The sequence below is a fragment of the Cebus imitator genome, unplaced genomic scaffold (assembly GCF_001604975.1).
Source record: "Cebus imitator isolate Cc_AM_T3 unplaced genomic scaffold, Cebus_imitator-1.0 Scaffold26, whole genome shotgun sequence".
NCBI classification, from domain to species: Eukaryota; Metazoa; Chordata; class Mammalia; order Primates; family Cebidae; genus Cebus; species Cebus imitator.
Genome location: NW_016107341.1, coordinates 6,493,365 through 6,516,821, shown reverse-complemented (window position 1 = coordinate 6,516,821; position 23,457 = coordinate 6,493,365). Strand labels below are relative to the sequence as shown.

The window sequence follows — 23,457 nt, the reverse complement described above, 5'->3', positions numbered from 1 at the left end:
AACCACTGGTTTCAAATATCAGGGATGAACAATAACAAAAATGGTAAATGTATCTGTTTCCATTTCTATTTTAAAATCAATTTGGACTCTAACTGCTTAAAAAGGAAATCAGCAGTTTGAGATCCTCTTAGTGGTTGTCAAATGAGCATACATTCAACTTTTCAAACTGAACACTCCTAGTATAAGGAGACCTTCAAACTTGATTCAATTTTAAATCATTATTATTGTTATTTTTAAAGATCATTGGTTAAAGGTACTGACCAATATAAGTACATTGAAAACCACATGAAAGTAGAGAAATCTCTCTCTATCTGGGAATTTTCAACACCGTCTTTACTGGATTTGAAAATTATATTCCGTTGATTAGTATTCCAACAGAGCAAGAAGTGTTGTCTCTGGTATTTCAAAACCAATCATCAAAAAGAAAATGTAGTATTTATATATGTATATATATATATTTTTTTTAATGTTTTATTTATTGCTATAAAAATTCACATGATGGAGAAGTATGTTTATTAAGCAGACTGCACTGTCTTTCTGTCCTCATAATTAAGAAATTAAATACTACAAATATGAAAAACAAAATAGTACAATTTAATGTATGAAATACAAAAATTCAAACAGCAGTTAATGAAAGAAGTGTTTATCTATATTTGATGACCAAAAAGGTAGTTACATTTCAGCTTACTTTATATATTTCGTACTAAAACACAATACATTAATGTATAGTGTTAATAAATTATGCGTTAACAAGTTATGCTTTTATTATCTAATTATTTTATAGTAAAATTTATTTGTTAATATGAAAAAATCAAATTTAGCTCTTCATTATGGGCATCATTAAAGAATACATAATCCTTAACAATTTACTAATATAATTAAAAATCTAACTTTATCTTATAATATTAAAAATGAATAAAATATTTTTAAGTGCTAGAGCATTTATATATAAATATAAAAATGGGACACAAGTCAGAAATGTTTGGAAATATTAGTTGATAGAATGACTAAAAACTAAATATAATAAATGCTTTATAAAGCATTTATTTTATAAATTTATAACTAAAAAGTAAATATAATAAATGCTTTACTGAAAAATGTAATATATCAATCAATAAATGGATGAGTAAATACATGAAGTGGAAGGAGAAAACAGCCCATGAAGTAGCCCTCTAGAAGGACAACATCTGGCTAGCAGCCAGCAGGGAAGGAGAACCTCAGTCTTACTACTGTAAGGAACTCAATTTCATCAACAATCTTGTGAGCTTAAAAGAGGACCTTAACTGCCAAATCAGAATTCAACTCAACCAAAACTTTCATTTTAGTCTTATGAGACACTGGAGAAGAGAATCCAGCCATTCCCTGACCAACTTCTGACACAGAGAACTATGAGGTAGTTAATGGGTAAGACTTTACTCAGTTTGTGGTAATTTGTTATCCAGGAAATGAATATATTAAGGGTACAATTTTTTTTTTTGCTAGTCTTTCCTATCATTTTGTGTATCATAAATAATTTTAAGCTATGTATTAGTCTATAGATTTTTCATTCTTCACCAATATTAGTTCATAGAATTAAGGTTCATTGTTAAACTCTAAACATTTTTCATTGTAAATTAATGTGATAAGTAAATGTATGAGAAATAGTTTATTCAACTGGCTGACAGATATTGCTGGTGTGTTTTCTGTGTGCTGAGTGGTCTTCTAAGCAGCGTGGGTATGGCAGTGATATGGCAGTGAACAAGACAGTGAAACTTCCCTGGCCTCAAGGAGCTTACATTTTCAAGTGAAAGACAGATATTAAAGATTTTTAAAATACCAAACAAACTAATGTGCAAGAAAATCAGGTAACATAAAGAAATCAATGCAGTAAAGTAGGTTAGATTATAGGGTATGATGTGAGGTTATTTGAAATAGTAGCTAAGTGAAGACAGGGAGCAGAACCAGCACACAAATGTCTGGGGCAAAGGATTCTAAGTAGACTGAACAGCCCGTGCAAGGTTCACAGGTGGAATATAGTTTGGCATTTTCCAGAAGGGGCGGTGTATTTTGGTAGAGTGCATAAAGTGAAATATGCTAAGAGATCAGGATGGAGGACTAGTCAAAGGCCAAATCATGTGAGGTGTTACAGATTCTGAATATCTGAAGATAATCTCTGTTTCTGAACTCTTTATTAGAATGCTTTGATGACATTTCATATTTTAATATTCGTCTTTTTTTTTGAGACAATCTGTTGCGCAGGTAAAGTGCAGTGACACAATCATAGCTCACTGCAGCCTTGACCTCTGAGGCTCAAGTGATCCTCCCATCTCAGCCTCCCAAGTAGCTGGTACTACAGGCATATGCCACCACATCTGGCGAATTTTATTTTTTTGTAGATACAGGATCTTATGTTGCCAGGGCTGGTTTCAAACTCCTAGGCTCAAGAAATCCTCCCACCTTAGCTTGCCAAGGTGCTGGGATTACAGGTGTAAGCCATTGCACCCTGGCCTAATGTTGAACTTTTATAAAGATGTACTTAATGAAGTTATCTTAGAGTTTAGGGCATGAAGAAATATGTCTTCAAAAGGACTGCTACATTTTCTTGTATCTGATGAGAGCTTTGAAACACAACACAGTTCCTTTGTGGTCCTGGCTGCCAGGATACACCAAGCTTGAGCTCCCGTGAACTAACAGTCTTTAGCTGAGGTACTGGGGAAAATTCATCTCCCCTCCTTCATGACTATTTTCTTTGTTATTTTTTTATGTCACCATAGATTTTACGTTGTTCACTGCTATTTCAAATGCCTTTGGAAATAAGTATAATTTTTAAAAAATCAATAAAATCACCACATTTGCCAATCTGGAATATTTCTTTCTAAAACTATGATTCATATGAAATCCATTTATTAAATAATTGTTTCATCTCTGGGAACTACCTGTTAAATTAAATGAATAAGCTCTCAATTACGCCAATGAGGTTAAATATGTTGCTAAGTATGATAAAATAAGGCTTAAATGGACAGGTAAAATAAAGACTGATGTATAATATTATGGGAGGTCAATGGAGGAGGGTATTTGCTGGCTAAGGGGAAACGAAGGAGACAGCACAGAGATAAAGTACCTCCACTGAATCTTAAAGTAAGACCACTGTGTGCTACTAAATATGGTAATGCTTGCTGTACACTGCACAATACTAAAGGGTGTCATCCATATTACATATTATCAAATGGTATCCAATTTGATACAATATATTATCAAATATGCAATATTGTACAGCAAGCATACTTATATATCACATTTGATGTATCATATATATGCAGTAATTTTTAAACGTGGAAATACACATTAATTTAGATTTGATTTGGCCAGGTTGGATATCGGACAAGTTATTATTTTTTCAATGCTTCAAGTATACACACCTTGTTAAGCATCACTGAATCTAAAGAGTAACATTTAGTAGAGAATGGAAAATTCTAGATATAAGAACTATTTGAAGCAGTGAGAGACGAAAAGTGAGAATTCAGGGACAATTTCATTGAAGAACAGATGATTCAAAACAGAAACAATAGGTGAGAGCCTTAAATACTCATCTGAGGAGTTTGAAGCCCATCATCTGGGCAATGAGGGTTATTAATGTTTTATCTTAAATAAATCAAAGAATCTAATTTGTGCCTTAGCAAGATTAATCTGATAAATGAGAAGGGAGCAGATCTTCATGCAGGAAGATCAAGTAGGTCGTGAAGGCAATGGTCAACGTGGTGGTGATTGAAACCTGACTTAAGTAGAGGAAGTGAAAAATAAAACCCAGAGACAAATAGAAAAAAAATATGATGAAGTTAAAACTGTCAGAAATTGGAAGATGATTGGGTGTACAGGTGACAGTTTCAAGCTGAGTGACAGTAAATATGGTGATGAAATGTATGGAGACTGAGAACTCGGATTTAGAGATAGGGAGGGGAGATGTGTGTTTAAGGCACCTCAGTGGAGACAGCCACAGAAGTTTGACATGCAGTTACACACAGAGAGTCAATCACGCTAGAATGTCCAAGAGTTCAAGGCCCAGATCCATGGAGATCTGGGTCCAAGTCTGGCCATGTGAGGCACCATGACAGTGAAGTAAATTACTTAACTTTTCTAAGCCTCTATTTAAATTGTAAAACAGTAAATATTAGTATCCACCCTAAGAGTTAGAATAAATTGGGATAATATACCCTGGACTAGTATGTAGAAAAGCCTTAACAATGCTAACTAATTTTACAATTAGGATAAAATTTAGGGGTCAAAAAATAAAATTTGGAATTAATTGTGCAGAGGAGCTAAACTAGGCCCACAGGGAAAAATGCATTGTCAAGGAAGAGAAGATGTAGGAAGAAAAGAAAAAATATAGCCTAGACCTTGATAGATACCTATAACTTAGAATGCAGGTAGAGCAATGGGAACCCAGAGACAGACAAGGAAACAACAGCCAAGAAGGTACCTTTCTAATCTTTACATTAATAAACAGCCAAAAGCGAAGGAGTGATATATGAAGTGTGTTATAGGGTCTGGAGGTCTCAATTGCAGAGCTTTGCTAGCACTTTTCAGTCAACTTAGGACCATCATACTTAATCCTTCCATGTTTTTCTCTAAGAAAGAGGACGGAGCTACAATTCACTAGATACAGCTTTGTACAATGGCTGTCAAAAAATTACATTAATCATTGTTTGACTCTTGCTGACTGCTATATAACATCAAAACAAAGTTTCATAAACATAAAGTGCTACAGCATGGAAGTAATAATGATAACAAACCAAGGCTCTGTGTCTGATTTAAAAAACAGTGGGACATATGCTTGGCTGCTACCATAATTGGCTATGAGCCTGTTGTTTTCTTGCGCTGGAAGAGGGACTTTATGTCCTGTGGATATTATTTGTTCTTGGTCTATGGGGACCCAAGTTTCCACTAGATTACAAGCTCTGTGCACATAGCCAGATGTGTGCAAGACTCTTTCTTAAATTAGGCTATTTCTGTAAATTATGCTTAACTTTTTTTCTTTTAGTATTGGGTTTCTTTTAATTTCCTTTGGTTCTTTCTCCATGAGAATTAACTAGTATCTCCCTGGACTCACGGTGCCTATGGTGTCACTTGGTATGTTGTAACACTCCCTGCCATAGCTTGTGAAAACCTCCTATGATAATCAAACTAAACAAATATATTGATGTTTCAATATCACTGTTCACTTGTGTTCACATTGGATTCCGTTTTATTCACTCATTCATTTATTCATTCATTCAGGAAATATCTTTTCAGCACTGCTGTATGCCAGTCATTTAGCTAGATGTGTTCTCATGTGTTATCCAAAGAATGAGTGTTCTGGTAGGGTTTAGAATGATTTCTAGAATAGTTCCCATTTAAAGACTTCCTCAATTCATCTCATTCTCGTTTCTCATGCGCTACTACCACCACTAAACCTGTTGATATTACTTTCTTTTTTTTCATTGTTTAGAAATTATTTTTTTAAATATATATTTTATTGCATTTTACGTTTTGGGGTACATGTGAAGAGCATGCAAGATTGTTGCATAGGTACATACATGGCAATGTGGTTTGCTGCCTTCCTCCCCATCACCTATATCTGGCATTTCTCCCCATGTTAAATATGTCTTAAATACATCCTTTATTCTCCACTTTTTCTGCATCCTTTTTAGACCATATTACCATTACAGCCAATCATAATTACCTGACTGATTTCTCCACATGAATTCTTATCTCTCTTCAATCCACTGTTGGAGACTTTTTCTTTTCAATATAATTCAGATTCATTCGTGAATCTTTCCAGATTAAAATACTTCAAAGGCTTCTTATTGTTCCTAGGGTAAATCCTTACAAATTCCTGTGCTCTCTAGCCCATCTCTAAACCTCCCGCATCATCTCTTGTTTTCCCTGTTCTCTGTTATCCAGGGGCATTGGCCTTCTGCTTTCTCCTTTTAGTTATCTAAACCTGCTATGCTCCTAGCTATCCCTGGCAGGCTTATTGCAGTTGCTGCTCCCTTACCTTTCAATGCTTTCCTTAATTCTTTGCCAGTTAAAACTTACTCATTTTTAGATATTAGTTTATTTAGCACGATGTATATTGAGCTTGAATCTTGTATGTATATGGGAATGCATGTATACATGTGTATATATATATTTGTGTGTATATATGTACATATGTTTGTATATACACATATATGTACATATGTATATACATACATATGCACGTACAGATATATACATACATTCCCATATACGTATACATATAATATGCATGCAAATCAATATAATCTAAAAAAACTAAAAATCTTGTATGTATATTGGAATATATGTATACATATTTTTGTGTGTATACATGTATATATGTGTGTATATATATTTGTGCGTATGTACATGTATATACATATATACATATATGTGTGTATACCTATATGTACATATGTACACACATACATATGCACACACAAATATATATGTACATTTCTATACACATATACACATAATGTCCATACATAGGCATATATTTACATATAAACATTATCCATATGCACACATATATGTACAACATACATGCGTGTGTATGTGTATGTATATATGTATGCATCTATTAGAGAAGCCTCTCTGATCTCTCAGCCTAGCTTATCACATTGCAGCTTCGTTTTCCTTCACTAAACAATAGCATACTTGAGAGCACAAATTTTGGCTCTTTACCATTTTTTCCCCGAAGGAGAAGCAAAATACGTAATATAAACAGAATCTCAATATATCTTGCTTTTGAATGAAAAATGAGTAACTGATAATGCAACCATCTTAAAAGGGAAGAATGCTGCTTTGGGGAAGTACTGTCTCCTGTAAATTCTTGACAAGGCTTTTGTAATTCATGAAGATGACATTAGAATGAAGAAAATAAATAAGGATATTAATTTAGCAATAATGTTTGGCTTCAAAGATTTGAAACATTACTCCATTAAATTATTTTAATAGCATATATTTCTATTGATCTTCATTATTTTTGAAGACCAAACACAGAGTAAACACTCTTCATAAAGTCAGCTTTTTCAAACATATATAATGTTATAGTATTTTTTAATTGGCAGATAAAATTGTGTGTATTTATTGTGTAAAAGATGATGTGTTTTGAAGTATACATAGATTGTAGAAGGACTAAATCTAGCCAATTAGCAATATAAATTACCTCACATAGTTGTCATGTATGTGGTACAGACACTTAAAATTCACTCTCTTAGCATTTTTGAAGAAAACAATATATATATATTGAAGTCAGTTATGAGCAACGATGGCGATGAAAACTTTACCTTAATCTGATGCTTAGAATAAGGATATTTCACATATGCTGTATTAGAGAAAAGCAAGTTAAGCTGAGAAGATTAATATTAAACCTTTGACAAAGCTCTCCTGTAGAAAAATGCTCCTAATGAAGATGTGTTTGGGTGAAATTGTTTATTCCATGCTAACAAACAAACAAGCAAACAAAAATCTCTAGAAGGTACACAAATTAGCCTTTAAATATCTTTCAGAGTGAATTTATACATTAGGCAAGCTGATAATTATACAAGGGCATTTTTTCAAATACGTTTTTCATAAACTCAAGTTAGCAAGGTTAATATGTAAGTATCTTGTTGAATAATACTCATTGTTTTCAAGTGGGCAGAGGGGTTTATGCCAACATTTCTCTAGAAGGCCACAAACTGTTCCTTCCCGGTTGTGTTACAAAGCGGGTCAAGAACAGTTCACTGTTAACTCTTACGCAATGGATAGAAATATACAAATGAGGGGCAAATCTTTGATTTAAAATTTTGATTTTTAAGCATCATATTATTAATTTTAAAAGTCCTAAACACATTTAGCATTACATATGCAAGGATGAATTAAATATCATTAATAATACTTGAAGCACACTGGATGATGGCGATAGAATAGAGAAGAAAATTATCTGAAAGCGGACTAGCACTTGGAAGACATCAGAGAAATGGTGTGGGAAGTGCTGGGTAGGAGTGAAAACATGATTCTACTACTGCCTCTATATTGATGACGCTTTGCATATGTACAGATAAATTTGACTACTTGTTTTGAGAAAAAGATGTTCACACAGAAATGGGAAATTCCATGATATTATCTTGTGAAGGACTTTCTGTCAACAGCTGGAAACAGCTGCTATTAGCAGCAGGATTGTAGGTGCAATTTTAATGGCTTAAAGTTAGGCCAGACAACAACCTGGGAAAAAAAAAGTCCTAAGTTTCAATTGACAGTCTGTGATGAAATGTTCAGGTTTGAAGATGGTATAGAAAACTTCTGGGGATTCCCTAGATGGAGGGAGTCAGTGGTCTTGTCTCAGTGATTTACCACAGAGCCATCATCCTTTTTAACACAATCCACCACTACTGTTCCCTCTCCTTCACCACCTATTCCTATCAGCTCACGCCCAGCAGGGAGTAAACAATTTAGTGATAGTGCATATATAATTTGTGGAAAGGAAATACAGGATTTCCTATTCTTATGTGTGGGACATTATCCATATTTGAAGATAATAGTGCTTACAATGTCAGAGGCAGTCTGTGATATTTACTGTGTTCATAGGAAATATGCATAGCTGTGTTCACTGAATTTTTAACATGGCTTCTTGCTTCTTTGATAAAATAATTTGTTTAAAAGTTTCTAGTTCAAATAATAGAAAAACCCTTTACACACAGGGAACAACATTTTTTTTTCCTTAATGATAAAGATCACATTCTGTAATATTTGGAGATATGTGATCCTACTTTTCATGCAAAGACCATCTGACCTAAAGGACCAACTCCTTGCCACCTGGTTTTCCCTCTCTATGTCACATATCAGACCTCTGACTGGCTGAGAAGTGGCCATCAGGGCTGGCCCTCCAGGATCTGGAAGATCAAAGTCGGCTCATACACACTGGCTAGGAGAACATGAAACACATTCATGCAAGAAATGAGAAACCTGCCTGGCTGTAGTGGTGGCTTACAGATCTTATCTCTTTTTCCTGTGTTAGGGACAGAATGCTTCTGGGAATGTGTTGGTGTCATAGCAATACTCTTTAGGGACCATTTCTGTGCTTTCTCTAACTTTGTTTAAGCAACAAAAAAGTAAAAGAAGTTTTGGAATTGCTTACAGGGTGGCTAATCTGATACAGATAAAGGGTGGATGAAACTCATTTTTAGCCTGTAACTCTATTGTACGATAGAAAAGAATACTTGCTTTTGAGTCAAAATCGGGTGGGTTAGACTCTCAAATGAATCCGTTATTTACCATGTGTCCATTGTCAAAACTAATCCTTTTAGCTACAGTTTCTTCTCTGGAAAGTGAGCCTAAAATATTAATTTGAAATGTTTTTGGGATTAGAGAAGGAGAATAAATTTGATGATATCTATCTCACAAAGTGGCAGGCACATGAACAGTGCTCAATACATAGGACCTATTATTAAAATATGATGAAAATACTGGTTATGGTAATTTGGCAAAATAACCTTTCTTTGTGGATAGTGGTTACTACTCAATACAGAACAGATTTATTTAAAGAGTGGGAGCTCTAGTCTATCATTTTCCTTTAATGTCATTCTGCAAAAGAAATTTTAATTGAAAATATTTAAATATAAGGAGAGCAATATGACTCTTCTCTAGTTTCTCTGTTCACTTTGCTTTAATATAGAATTAGAGATTCTTAGTATATAAATCCTAGAAAGTAATTTAGAAATTTTGTCATTATATCTTCAGAGTAATAACTTTCATCACAGGGGCTGTTTGGGCTGAGTAGAGCTTTATTCATGTTTACCGGAAGTCCTAAGCATAATTTATTCCAAACCAAATATATTCTACAACTATTCAAAAGATTCATAAAACAATAATTTAAACCAAAGAACTCTGGCAGTGCATGGCACTTTCTGCCTCATTATTTGAGGCAAACAAAAAAAGTGACCAAACGACTACTGAAAACACAGAGGAGAAAAAATACTAAGAAAGTTTACAAGGACTCACCTGCAAAAGTTACTGAAACAAAAATCTGTTGACTAAATAGTAATGAATATTCATTTTTATGTTGTTGTATACTTAAGAAAGGAAAACCTGAGCCTTTCTCTCTACTGTCAGAGCAAATGGCAATCATGAAGTGAAGCACATTGACTATTAATGATTGATCACTTGAATTTCTATATTTTATAAGTACAGCAACCATCTGTTAAGGGGAATAACAGGTTCTAGCAAGGAATGGATTAAGGGCTTTATTTTCCTCAACTGAAGCTCAAAATGAGTGAGCTTTTTCAAGTTAACTTTGATTTCATTTGGCTCAGGTGTCAGGGATCTATATTTATCTGGTGTTAGGCGTGTGTCTGAAGGGCTGGAAGTCTCAGAATGCCAATGGCTTTCAGATGTCAAGATAACCTTAAGGATAGGTGAAGGGTTGAGAGGCTGTGCCTCATTTCTGAGTCCTCAGCTGCTATGCCGTGGAAATCCTGTTTACTTTCTGCATCTCCTGCAAGAGTCTCTCTGGAGCCAGTCTTGAGGTCCTACAACTGCGGAAGCAAGCTCTTCTAGAAGTTGGTGAGCAGAATGCTTTTTGTTTAGGACGTGACTATAAATGTCTTTGTAGTTGATGCACTATCACCTAGTAAGTAACTATTTTGAGCTCTCTAAAAAATAGTTTAGTCTGTGGTGCTTATTTTAGCATATTTGCAAGTTTTTACCAAATGGTTAAAGAAATTTGCTTTTTAACCCTTAAACCTTGCATTTCCACAAGTCTCTAAATTCCATAGGATGCTATGGATTTCCAGTTGCCTATTTCATGTCTTTTACTTAGAAAGCATCAGAAAACCTAAACTCGTGATTTCAACAAGTGTAATTTTACTTGAAACATTTTTCTTTAGATTTCTTATTTTATTTCTGTATTCTGATAGGTTGTGAAGAAGATTAATTTTTTCAAAAGGATACTGTAAAAATCTGACCAATTTGATTATCCTTTTCCAACTTAGAAAAATATTTATTTAAAATGAGACTAGAATTTGAATCACCTTCTTTAATGGGGCTCTGAAAATGTTTTTTGGTCTGCTGTCACAACTGACAAATATGTTGAAGAAATAATCTAACAGACCAATCTTAACAATTTGACTTCTAGACAGAAGAAAACAAAAGCCTTTTATACATAAAACTTACTAATCATTAGTGAATATAGAAGATTTCTTGAGTGTGGGCGTCACATATCTTGTTTGTGGGATGGGGGGAGATTTTGTGACATAGCAGAAATTTTGTTATATGGTGTGTTTCATAATATGGCTACATAAGACCAGGCAACACTGCCAAGAATGACAGAGTCATTACTTATACAGAAAGTCAAGTTATGCATATTTTGAGACAAAATTAAAGGCTGATAGGAAAAAAAAAGCAATTCCTTCTGTTTCTCCATGTTTATTTTACAAACCTTGGAAATGAATTAGATAGGCTTCTTTGCCGTTACAAAGAGGTCACCTTTTATTATTTGAGGAATGGTTGCTTGGTGCTAGACTGAATTCTGGGGAACCACTTAGGGCTAATACTTACAAAGGGGTAAACTTCTTATTAACTTTCCTTGAGAGAACTCACAACTCAGATGGGCTCTGTATCTCAGATAAAGAGAAACAGGCAAGCTGTCTTGCTTTAGACACACCTGACTAAATAATAAAAGTGGATTTGTGGAGGAATATATGAGACTCGCCTAATCCTGACAAGAGGAAAGAAAAAATATTTTCAAATGATGTTCTACACAAATAGTAATTATTTGGAATCTGATCCTTTTGTAAAGGCTAATGACAACTTGGTAATTAACTGTTCTAAGAGTTCAAGAAAGCAAACACCTGAGGATAATAAAACAATTTTCACCTGGGAAAAAGATAAGCTCTGGAACTCAAGAATTATGTTCAGGCAAAAACAAAATAAAACAAAGCTTTTAAAAGCTGACAAATCATTGGAAATCACTGCTTAAGGCTGTAGAGTGTGATGATTAAATGAAAAGAAATGTTTCTCTCAGAGCAAAGAAATATATAATAAGCTATTGGTGTGACTGTGGCTCATTTTGCTTTTAGCACAAATTACTAATTAAGATGACTAAGGAATTTAATCTGATATTCTTAGTGTTTATAAACTAATAAAGCTTCAGGTTAAAATGAATGAAAACAAAAAATGTATTGGTCTGATGTTTATGGTTTTCCAAAGATTGCATTTTAGATTAAAATTGTGAACTGCATCATCACTTTATTGCAATCTATGAGGAACAAGAGGTCCTGGAGGAGGGGGAATGAGGCTGTGTTTCCATATCACGTGACTAGAATCCTCAGTCATGTCTAATCCACAGCTATTCAATCACAAGCAATAAATACTCATCAGGAAAAGGAAATGAACTAAAGCAAATATAAGTGTGTAAGAAATACAATCGAGTAAATAGTTTTAGTGTTTTGTTGTATGTAGAAGTACAGTAATTGGCTAAACCACTGGAAAGCTTGTTTGTTTGGTTTTTGTTTGTTTGTTTGTTTTTACAAAGTATATCGTTGGTTCCACTACAAACTTTCAAGTCATTTCTTTATGGAAAAGTGTAAAGTGAATTCTGATTTGTGTCTTCTAACAAATTAAACCATGAGGAAACGAAGTACCACTTTTAGATACATGCTGTTGGTACCCTGCTAAATAGCTGAAGATGTTTTGAAATATACCCAGAGACCTTTGTCACACAGACACTATTGTACAAAGAAGGAAATGACAGAAAATTGGCAAGTATTAGAGGGGACATAGGAGACAGCTTGGCTCATTCACCAAGGACTCTGGGCTGTGCTCAAATGGAAAAGAATTGTTTGCCCTTCTGTACTTGTGATGTTTAAAGGTGAAATGAGGATAGTTTTTAAAAATAAATTATTATTAGTTTCATCTCTTAATGGTATTCCTTCTCATTAAGTCTTCTAAATATAAATATTACTTTTCTCATTTGAATTTTTGGAAAATCATAAAAAAATTAGTAGTCATGTTTTACAACCACGACTTAGTAAGAAAACCTCGGTCTATTTCCGCATTCAGTATGATACTAGCTGTAAATACGTCCTATGCGGCTTTTATTATGAAATTCATTTGGAGGTTCCTTTGGTCTCATGTTGGGACTTCATTTTAACTTTATTTAAAATGTACCAAATGCCATTACTAGATCTGCTTCTTGTATCTCATTCCGGTAAGTTTTAGAAATGAATTAGTTAACATTACTGTGTTCAGTACAGTGGTGTCATAAAGTAGAACCCAAAGCATACTATCTTTTTAGAGCAGATATAAAATTTTAAGTAAACTAGATACTTAAGACTGAACCCTAAAACATGAAATACCTATTTTAGTTAAATACATGACGGAGTTGCTATCTTTCAAATTCCTTTATTCATTGACATACTCTTTCAGAAATATTTAATGAACACCTACACTGCTTTAGGAAATGCTATGAGAAACAATATTGTGCTGAACATTTATAAGAATCTAGGATTATTTTACAGGTGGTTTTTTGAACATTGTTCATATAGAATGAAACTTTTGATGAAGGTTAAAAAACAAAAACTGTTTACTTAGTAAATGGTGAAAGCATATTCATCATTTTATGGATACTATTCTCAGGACCCCACAACAGCTCCATTAAAGTGTTATCAGTCTCTGGGGGAAAAAATGAATCAAATGAGTGACAGTTACATTTCCAGAAGGACTAGAAGGAAGATACTGGCAGAGTTGTTCCTATTGCTTGCTCTGAGCTTCTGGTTGTTGTATCATTTACTCTTAAAATGCTAAGTAATTTCACACAACATTGGAAGCCTCTCCGGAATAAAATAACTGTAGTATGGACTCTAAGCTTTAGGATTGATAACTTCCTAAAATTATTCTTGAACTATTTCATCTGAAATGGAGAATAATTTTATCTCCATCTAGTATTAATTTTATCTTGGTCTCTTGGGGAGACCTCTAATTTCTATTAGCCCCATCCTTTTCAGAGCTGGTTGGGCAATAGGTATATCTAAGCAGATGCATAGACAAGGAGTTACAGTGCAGTAATGTATAAGCATAATATACAGGAATAAGAGCATTGCTTACAGACCTTTGCTATTGCCTCGAGTTGGAACATGTTGCCTGCATACAGACTCCATAAAGGTAATGGAGCTATTCCATTTGTAGCATCTTGGGTTAGTATCAGCAATGTCCCAGTGCCTGAGTCACACATAATAAGCTCATAATTTCTCAATAGAGAGATTGTATTCATTTATTGAAAATATTGTCTAAATATTCCCTAAATCAAAATATTTACCTTTTACTAAGGACTATGCCTAAAATTTTTTAAAAACTTGCATCATGTAAATAGCTTAGATACATTTCTTTTTTATGTTTAGCATTTTTCCAAAAAATATCCAAATTGACATAGATCTCTACTATAACATAATACATAGATCTGTGCAAATATTTTGTATTAAATCCTCAGGTAGGTAGTTTTATGGAACATTACTACCACTGTTCTTGCCAGCAAGTCTGGCTGGGTTTGTTTACTTTTGTAATATAAGGCAGATCCTCTACTGGTAAAATGAATTATGAAATTTAATATAGAAATATTCCATAATTTACAAGACACTAAATATATAAACTCACAGATGCTGAGAATGTCTCAGTGAACCAGTTCATGAAGCTCACTCATTTCACCTAATGCCTCTCACTGATGTCCTAGTCCTTTTCCCCAGTCTGCATGCAAAACTTAGATGAGTTTGCTACTGTGTTCTGACTCTTGGATGTCTTTGTCTCATGTACTGAGTTTTGGATGAAGCCAGAGAGAAATATTTAGCTTAGTCAGTTTCACTCTGGGTCCAGTGGTCTTGGAGATTTGCTAATCTTTCCTCCAAAAAAGGATTGTGATTTCTCCACTTTTCTCTTCATGAACAACCACAGCATGCACAGTACAGTTTTTTGCTAGCCTAGTCACGTACCCTCTCAATACCCTCTCTGAAGTTGGGGGATGGTGGCCAGCTGGTGGTAAAGGTACAGGCATCACCCATTTTATTTCTCCATCCCTTAGTTCCTTTCTGACCTAGATGGCTGCTTGAAAGTTCCTTCTCCTTCAGTTTTCCAATCTTTGTGTATTGCATCCTTGTACTGCAGTCCTGTTATAATAGTTCAACAAAATTCCATATGGTTTACCAGCTGAAGTCAGGAAATACAGGATTAAGCAAAGGGAAAAATAAAGCCTAGTATTTAGAGGCAAACAGAAAGGAAACTTACTATAGTTCCTCCCATTATCTTCTCTACCCCATTAATATTCCTCTTGAGTATTAAAGGTAGCATTTTGTTCTCTCAAATCTCCCATGCGAAACTTCTGTACATAGTAACAGCAAGAGAGTTTCTGAAGCTGAAATCCTGTAGAATAAATAAAAGCAACTGAAACAATCTGAATGGTCTTTTGAAAAAAAGGAAAAAGAAAAGCACTTAATTATTTACCATGGCAAAGCAATAGCTATGAAGCTTGCTTTTTTTTTTTTTTTCTGAGGCTTAGGGCTAGACGTCTACTTTAAGCTGCTCTCCTAATGTTTAAATTTTTTTCATAGCAAAAGCTATGAACATGAGAAGTGGGGATGCTTCTTAGCACACTCTTAAACTAAGATTACTGACTTTTACAAATAAGGATGTGGAGCCTTGCAGAAGTTAAGTGACCTTTTATACCCTTTTCTAGCCATATTGCTTTCCTCCGTTTCCATTTCTGCAGATTTTCTAGGTTCCCATTCCCCATCCCCCCTTTTTTTCTTTTTCTTTTTCTTTTTTTTTCTTTTTTTTTTGAGATGGAGTCTTGCACTGTTGCCTGGGCTGGAGTGCAATGGTGTGTTCTTGGCTCACTGCAACCTCCACCTCCCAGGTTCAAGGGATTCTCCTGCCTCAGCCTCCTGAGTAACTGGGATTACAGGTGCCTGCCACCACACTCACCTAATTTTTTGTGTTTTTAGTAGAGACGGGGTTTCACTATGTTGGCCAGGCTGGTCTCAAACTCCTGACCTTGTGATCTGCCCCATCCCCAACTTTGTAAGTGATTTTATCAATTTTCATGACTTCACCTGTAATCTGTACGTTGAGGAGACCCAAATCTACATCTTATGACTCCGATTACTCTTCTCAACTTCAGATCCATATATCTCCATGCCAGTAGGTCAAGTTCTTGAGTTGAAAGTATCTAAACTCTTTTTTTTTTTTCTGAGATGGATTCTCACTCTGTCACCCAGGCTTGAGTGCGGTGGCACAGTCTCAGCTCACTGCAACATCCGCCTCCCAGGTACAAGTGCTCCTCCTACCTCAGTCTTTCAAGTACCTGGGAGTACAAGTACCTGGGTGTGCCACCACACCCAGCCAATTTTTGGTATTTTTAGTAGAGACGGGGATTCACTGTGTTAGCCAGGGTGATCTCCATCTCCTGACCACTTGATCCACCTGCCTCGGCCTCCCAAAGTGCTGGGATTACAGGCGTGAGCCATATAACATTGCTACTGTGTTCTGATTCAAAATGTATATATTTATGTTCCAAATTAAATCATCCTCAAATGAATGTCTTCTACTATGCTTGAATTTATCCCAGCATTCAATAATATATATGCATATAACATATCCTCTGCAAATTATTTGTAAATAAATGTGTTAAGATTTAATAGATATTTATTACCTATGTGGCACCTGCAAAGCACTCTAATGATAATTATGCAAAGTGCCTAGTATTTAATGAGCAGTAAATTATTGGTTGAGGCATACTCTCTAGTGTTAGATTGTATGTGTTTGAAACTTAGATCTCCACCTTCCCAGCTCTGTGACTCCGGCAAGTTAGTAGACTTCTTTTTACTTCTGCTTCCCTATCTGTAACACAGGGATAATAAACATACCGACTTCATAGGGTAATTATTCAAGATAAGCAAGTTAATACATATAAATTACTCATACAACTGTCTTGCAAAATGTGAGTGCTATAGAACGGATAACTATTATTTAAGTTTTAGAATAATGTAAAAGTAGATAGTGTTATCCCCATTTTACAAATGAGTAAACAAACCTGGAGAGATTTAAAAAATTGGCTCAGGATCTTACAGCCTTAGTGTAAATGCCAATATTAAACCCAGATAGGACTAACCCCACCCCACCCTACCCCTAAATCTGATCCTATATTTCCCCCTCAGGTTAATAGAACCTCCTTTTGTCTTGTTACTCAAGCGTAAAACCTGAAACTTACTCATCATTTTTTCATCTCTACCTAGCTCATTGCTCACCAAGCCTTAGCTATTCATGGTACCTTCCAAATATATTCCATGTCCATAAATATTTCTGAAATCCTTCCTACCTTTCCCACTTCCACCCCCATAGTCACTTTTTTTTTTTTTTTTTTTTGAGATGGAGACTTGCTCTAGTGCCCAGGCTGGAGTGCAATGGTGTGATCTTGGCTCACTGCAACCTCTGCCTCCTAGGTTCAAGTGATTCTCCTCCCTGAGCTTCCCAAGTAGCTGGGACTACAGGTGCCTGCTATGATGCCTGGCTAAATTTTGTATTTTTGTAGAGACGGAGTTTCACCATATTGACCAGGCTGCTCTCGAACTTCTGACCTTGTGATCCACGTGCCTTGGCCTCCCAGAGTGCTGGGATTACAGGTGTGAGCCACTGCGCCCAGCCCCTATAGTCCCTTTTTAAGTCCAACCACATAGTTTCCTAACTAGATTATTTTGATAGGCTTCTGCTGGCCTTCCCTCCAATCCATTCTCCACGCTGATGCCAAGGCCATCCCCTGAACCCAAATTTTATCCCCTCCTTCCCCCAAATCCTTGAGTAGTCCTATGTTGCTTTCAAGATAAACCCCCAAGAGAATGAATTCTAGGTAAATCAAGGCACACATGTAACATACAGTTTGGTATATTACATGCTACATTAGGGCTTCATGTTTGTGGTCATTTGTGCCTGCTTTTCTCGTGTCTTGTCTTGTTCTTCCAAAATTCATACACTGTACCGAGCCTTACTGAAATATGTTTTCCCAGTTGTATGTTTATTCTTTTGTATGTTTCTTTATGTATCTCTATTTGGGGAAATGCCTGTGATCCACTATAACCTGTCCCGCTCTTTACCCGGATCTGTATAATGCAGTCCTTGTGTGAGGTACCACTTCCTCCACCACTGTCCTTTAACACCTTCTCTCCCTCACCATTCACTCTTCCCACCTACACTCAGGTAGGTCACAGCCTATTAGAATTGTCTGTCTATGAATGTGCCTTCCTAGACCTGCTGGGAGCTGCTTGAGGGGAGGTGTCAGGTTTTTGTTTTGTTGATTCTCACATTTCATCCCAATTAGAAGTCGAAACAAAGAATACTTTAGGAATGTATTTAAGTTTACTCTTGCAAGGGCTACTGATTGATAAAATATTTGCAACATCATTGGGGGAATAAATCGTATATAAATAAAACAAAGCTGATGATTCAAATTATGATAGTAATTTCACATGTAGTCTGAAGATTTCAACAAGAGACATAATAAAATATTAGAGTTAGAAAAATTAGTCACAAAAAGCCTGGAGTTAGTTGTTTGCCTGTCTTCTGGCTTGTGATCTTTTAGTGAAGGCAGCCAGATCGGAGTTTGGTTCAGGTTACAAGCATGATCACCCAGGAGGTGTTTGCTATGTAGGCAAAGGGTTGAGGGCAAGATAAGATTAGGAAAGGACGTGCACTGTGAGGACTGAGCCAAGCTCTGGGTCTCATCCAGTTCGAAATCTTTCCTTGGAGAACAGGGACTGGCAAGTGAATACTGGAGACTGAAGAGTGAGAAGTATTTTCTAAAAGCACACAGCTCACTTTTAACAGCTAATTAAATGAGACTAGATTTATCACAGTAGTTCTCAAAAATTGGTGCAGGAAAACAATAAAAAATGCTTAACTTGATACCCACGATGTCTTTTTAAAAATTGTTACTGTATTGTCACTGTAATTATCACTACTCTTAATGTTTTCCTGATCTACATTTGTACCCCGTATGTCCCACCTCAGACTACCTAAGATTTTCAGTCCCTTCGGGGAACTTATTTAAATTCAACTACTTTTATTTTGGTAGCCATTTACTGGGAGCATAATTTAGCTTCCTAATATTATGCTACTATTTTTATCTTTTGTAGATACAAGAATCGTATACCTTCAATGTAGTCTTTTGTTTAGTGAAGTTTTAGTGATAAAGACAGAATTTTCCCTCCACTTTTGAATAGATTATTTTATTTTATTTTATTTTTTGAGATGGAGCCTCACTCTGTTGGCAGGCTGCAGTGCAGTGGCGCAGTCTCGGCTCACTGCAACCTCTGCCTCCCGGGTTCAAGCGATGTTCCTGCCTCAGCCTCCGGAATAGCTGAGAATACAGGCATGCGCCACCATGCCTGGCTAAATTTTTGTATTTTTAGTAGAGACGGGGTTTCACCATGTTGGCCTGGATGGTCTCTAACACCTAACCTCGTGATCCACCCTCCTCAGCCTCCCAAAGTGCTGGGATTACAGGCGTGAGTCACTGTGCCTGGCCAGGTTTTTTAATTTTTTTGTAGACAAGTTCTAGCTCTGTCAGTCAGGCTGGAGTACAGTAGTACAAGCATAGCTCACTATAACCTCAAACTCTTGGCTTCAAGTAATCTTCCCACCTCAGTCAGCCTCCCAAGAAGCTGGGACTACAGGCACACACCACCATGCCCAGCTAATTTTTTGGTTGTTTCTTTTTGTAGAGGCAGTGTCGTCTTATGTTGCCCAAGCTGGTCTCAAACTCCTGGCCTCAAGCTATCCTTCTTCTCGTCCCTGCAACCACTGGGACTATAGGCATGAGCCACTGCACCCTGCCTTGAACAGAATTATCATAAAGCTCTTGGGTGTTTAATGGCCTTTCAGGAGATGCTCTGCCACCCTGTTGTGACCTGGCCATGTATCTTGTCTTGGCCTGCTTTCTTCTCCCATACTGGACGCAGAGGCGCTAACCTCAGAATCGTTGTCCTGTGTCATTTTGCACACCCATGATAATCTCTCCTGTTTCTCATCACTGTGGCATCTTTTAATTTTTCTTCCTGGAGGTTCTCTTTAGTTGTATTGAAACTTCTGAGAGATTGTGCTAGGAATACATCAGAGCCTCTTGATAGCACTGGAGTTAGGAGCCAAGTTTCTTAGGAGCTTTATTACTGCCAATGTCTTTTCTTTAACCAAAGACCAACAGGAACACACCTGTAGTGAGACAAGTTCATTACTCATTGCAAAGAGAGAGAAGTGTACCCTAGGGAACTGACAGTGACCCAGTAAGAAGATGTTAGGAAAAATCTACTCTAGAATTTGGACTTTGGTTGGTTGATGGGGGAGGGCTCAGGGGTGATGCTGAAGGAAGTCGAGGTTTGTTCTGAATTGGATGTTGTGAGGAGGCCAGGTAAGTTTATGATTGGGTATCTTAATCTTATCTAGGAGGAGGGAAGACTAGACTGAAGCTAAAGCTGTAATTGATAAAGAAGCAGTAGCATAGTCCTACATAGTAAGTGGGAAGGGAATGTGTAGTGTCTGTGGCTTGGACAGTGCTCATGATCATTCTGGGTTCAGACGTAATTATAAAGGGATCTCATTTTGTCTTGATTCATCATAATCACAGAATGGTTTTATCCAAAGTAAATGTCCTATGAATTGTTTGTGTTCATCAGGAGAACAAACACCAGGGCCAAGTAGTGAGTGCTGGGCCTACGTCCAAAAACAGCAAGACGTAACTAATAGCACCAGGCCGGCTCCTGGATGTTGGGCTGTTTTCTCTTTACCACAACAAAGTTCTTTTTCACATCAGTAATTAAACGTACACACCTGAAATCTAATTTCCGCTACTCTGATAATTGTTAAAATAAGATTCTAGTAAAATTCTTTTGAATGTCCTCCATAAGCTCTATAATATGCTAATATGTTAAGTAATTTAATACAAAATATCATTCCTGTTATGTTAGCAACCTGAAAAACCACAAGAGATTAGTCAGTGTTTAATAATGATAACGTGCACAAATTGTTTCAGGAATGGATTCTTTATTTTTGCACATATACCATAAAAACTAATTTGTTATATAAATGAAAAATTATGCCATTGGCACATAAAATATAATGAAATTAAATTTTAATTGCTCAAAGCTTCTTATGAAGAAATTAAGGGGTCTTTCTACTTACTATATAGACGAATATTGTGCTAATCAGATTGTAGGATCTTGCAGTTGGGAATTATCTTAAAATGTATTTCTTAAAAAATGCACCTCTGTTGAACTTATGTAAATGTGGTTAAATGTATATATTTAACTTTCTATTTAGATATTCCAGATACCACCTGAAATAGAAGAGATAATCTGACTTCTTCTATCATACAACCATAGACTTCGTCATTTTTATTTCTTTAAATTTAATTTTCCACATTAACACGTATGTATTCACTGCATGCCACATGAGGTCTTAAATGTATAAACATTGTGAAATGACTCAATCTCGCTATTTAACATGCATGTAATATCACATAGTTATTATTTTTGTGGTGAGAACACTTTATATCCACTAAGCATTTTTTAAGAATTCAGACAGACTTTCATCATCATAAGCTGTGTTTAAATGAAAAAATCTGGTAAGTGATTCAAGTCTGTGATTGAATAATATTCAATACATTTAGGTAGTATATGGATTCAAAATTAGTAGAAATATTGACAAACATTTCATGCTAATTACTTAGTAACGTCTCATAATCTGTAGAGGAAGTATTGGTAGAGAGAGGTGGGAAGATAAGGCTATGAATAAACTTGATTTAATAAGTCACACAAGGAAAAAGCATATTTTCTTTATGGTAATGTAATATTTAAGACATTTGTAATATTCATAAGTGTAATACTTTCTTTATACATATGTGCTTTTTAGACATGAGATGCACAATAAATTCAAAGTTTCAGTGCCATATGTAAAACTAAGTTTCTCTATTCTTTTTTTCTTTTACAGGGAGGTGGGGGTTTCTCTTAAAATATGATAAAGGCAATACAAGAGAAATAGTGTGTTTTAACCCCTGTTGTCTGTATCATAGTATTTTGTTAATAAGCTATTTTGATTTTACTTTATAGAGGCTGTCCTTTGGTTACTCTTATCTAAAGCAAGGAAGTTGTTCATTCTTCACTTTCTCCATAAGGTCTGTCTTTTCACAAGATCCTATTTCATCTTTCCTATTTTGGAATAAAACATGCAGCTCTGTTTTATGCAAGCCAGAAATAATAATTTACTGAACAGGGAACTGTAGTTAAGAAGTAAAAATCCCAGTTAAAAATTTTAACTGTTAATGGAACAAAGAGACTTAAATATTTTACAGATAAGAGATGCCTGTCATGGGTCTCAGACGTGTTTTATTTTAGTTAGCACTTTTGATTCTTAAATTAGAATAGTTCAAAAGTTAAATTAGAGTACAATCATGATACCCAAGTTGATAATAAAAGCCAAATACTATAAATAAATATAAAATATCCACTAGTTACTTAGGAAGTTAAGACAGTACTTTTGGAGTCTGTTTTATGTAGAGCCAAATGCATATAATTAGCTAATGTGCTTTTGGATGTCTATGTTCTGTAATATTACTGTCTAAAGTTGTTACAGATAAACATTTATTATTTTTCTGAAAGTCAAAGGGATATTTTGTATGCCCAGTTTAGCAGTTATCTATTAGCAGTCTCTTGAATAAAAATGAAAATAAAAGAACATTAACACCAATCATCTTTCTTACTAGAAATATTCCTATACTTGATGTTTTTCCACAAACTCTTAACACATCACAGATATTCTTAAACTACTTGTATAAATTATACCAGAATAAAATGGGCATCATTCTCTTTTTTGCTTACATCGAATTCTAGATTCTCCAGAGCACATCACCATTGGAGACAAACAATGGTGATTGTTTTTAATTGCAAGAACTACCCAGATTATTTCTTGGAGAGCCTCCTTGTTTTCCACTAGGTTTAGTCATAGGTTCTCTTTCACTCTTTATCCTATATTTTTAGACTGTCATAGTAGATTTAGATTTTATACACCCACTGGCCAACAAGAAAATCTATAAATATGTTCACCAAAAAGCAGGTTGATACAATTAGTTTACTCATTGCTTCTTCTTGATGAGGATCTTCTTTGAGTCCAGTTCCTGACTCCTGAATAAAAATGAAATTATCAACGTCTCTTGTACATTGGTTTATGGTTTTTTCGCAGGGGAGCTCTCTGTGCCTTAATCTTTGCTTCCTTTCTTCACCCCTCCATCTTTCCTTCAAATTCCCCACCATGACACGGAAGTACTTCTCCAATTCTGCCCATTCTTGGAAACTAAATCTGGGTTCCTGACCCCAATTCCAATACACCAGTTTATAATATGAAGTGTGAAATTGGGGGATTAAATATTTC

General features: G+C 35.4%; 1 protein-coding gene and 1 long non-coding RNA gene across 3 annotated transcripts in view; one reads left to right on the top strand and one right to left on the bottom strand.

Annotated features, from left to right (window-relative positions):
- Nucleotides 1-6,770: 6,770 nt before the first annotated feature.
- Nucleotides 6,771-14,804, bottom strand: LOC119470281. The gene is made up of 3 exons (XR_005199166.1): nt 14,650-14,804; nt 9,277-9,335; nt 6,771-6,859 (listed from the first exon to the last, which is right to left on the bottom strand). It is a non-coding gene; the product is annotated as an uncharacterized LOC119470281 (long non-coding RNA).
- The window catches only part of CD36 (CD36 molecule), a 79,253-nt gene continuing 66,158 nt past the window's right edge, over nt 10,363-23,457 (top strand). The window contains exon 1 of one of the 2 annotated variants that reach the window (XM_017523119.2): nt 10,363-10,563. The gene's annotated coding sequence lies outside the window, so the exon portion shown is untranslated. The remainder of the gene's footprint in view (nt 10,564-23,457) is intronic. The other variant, XM_017523123.2, reaches the window with a different exon arrangement.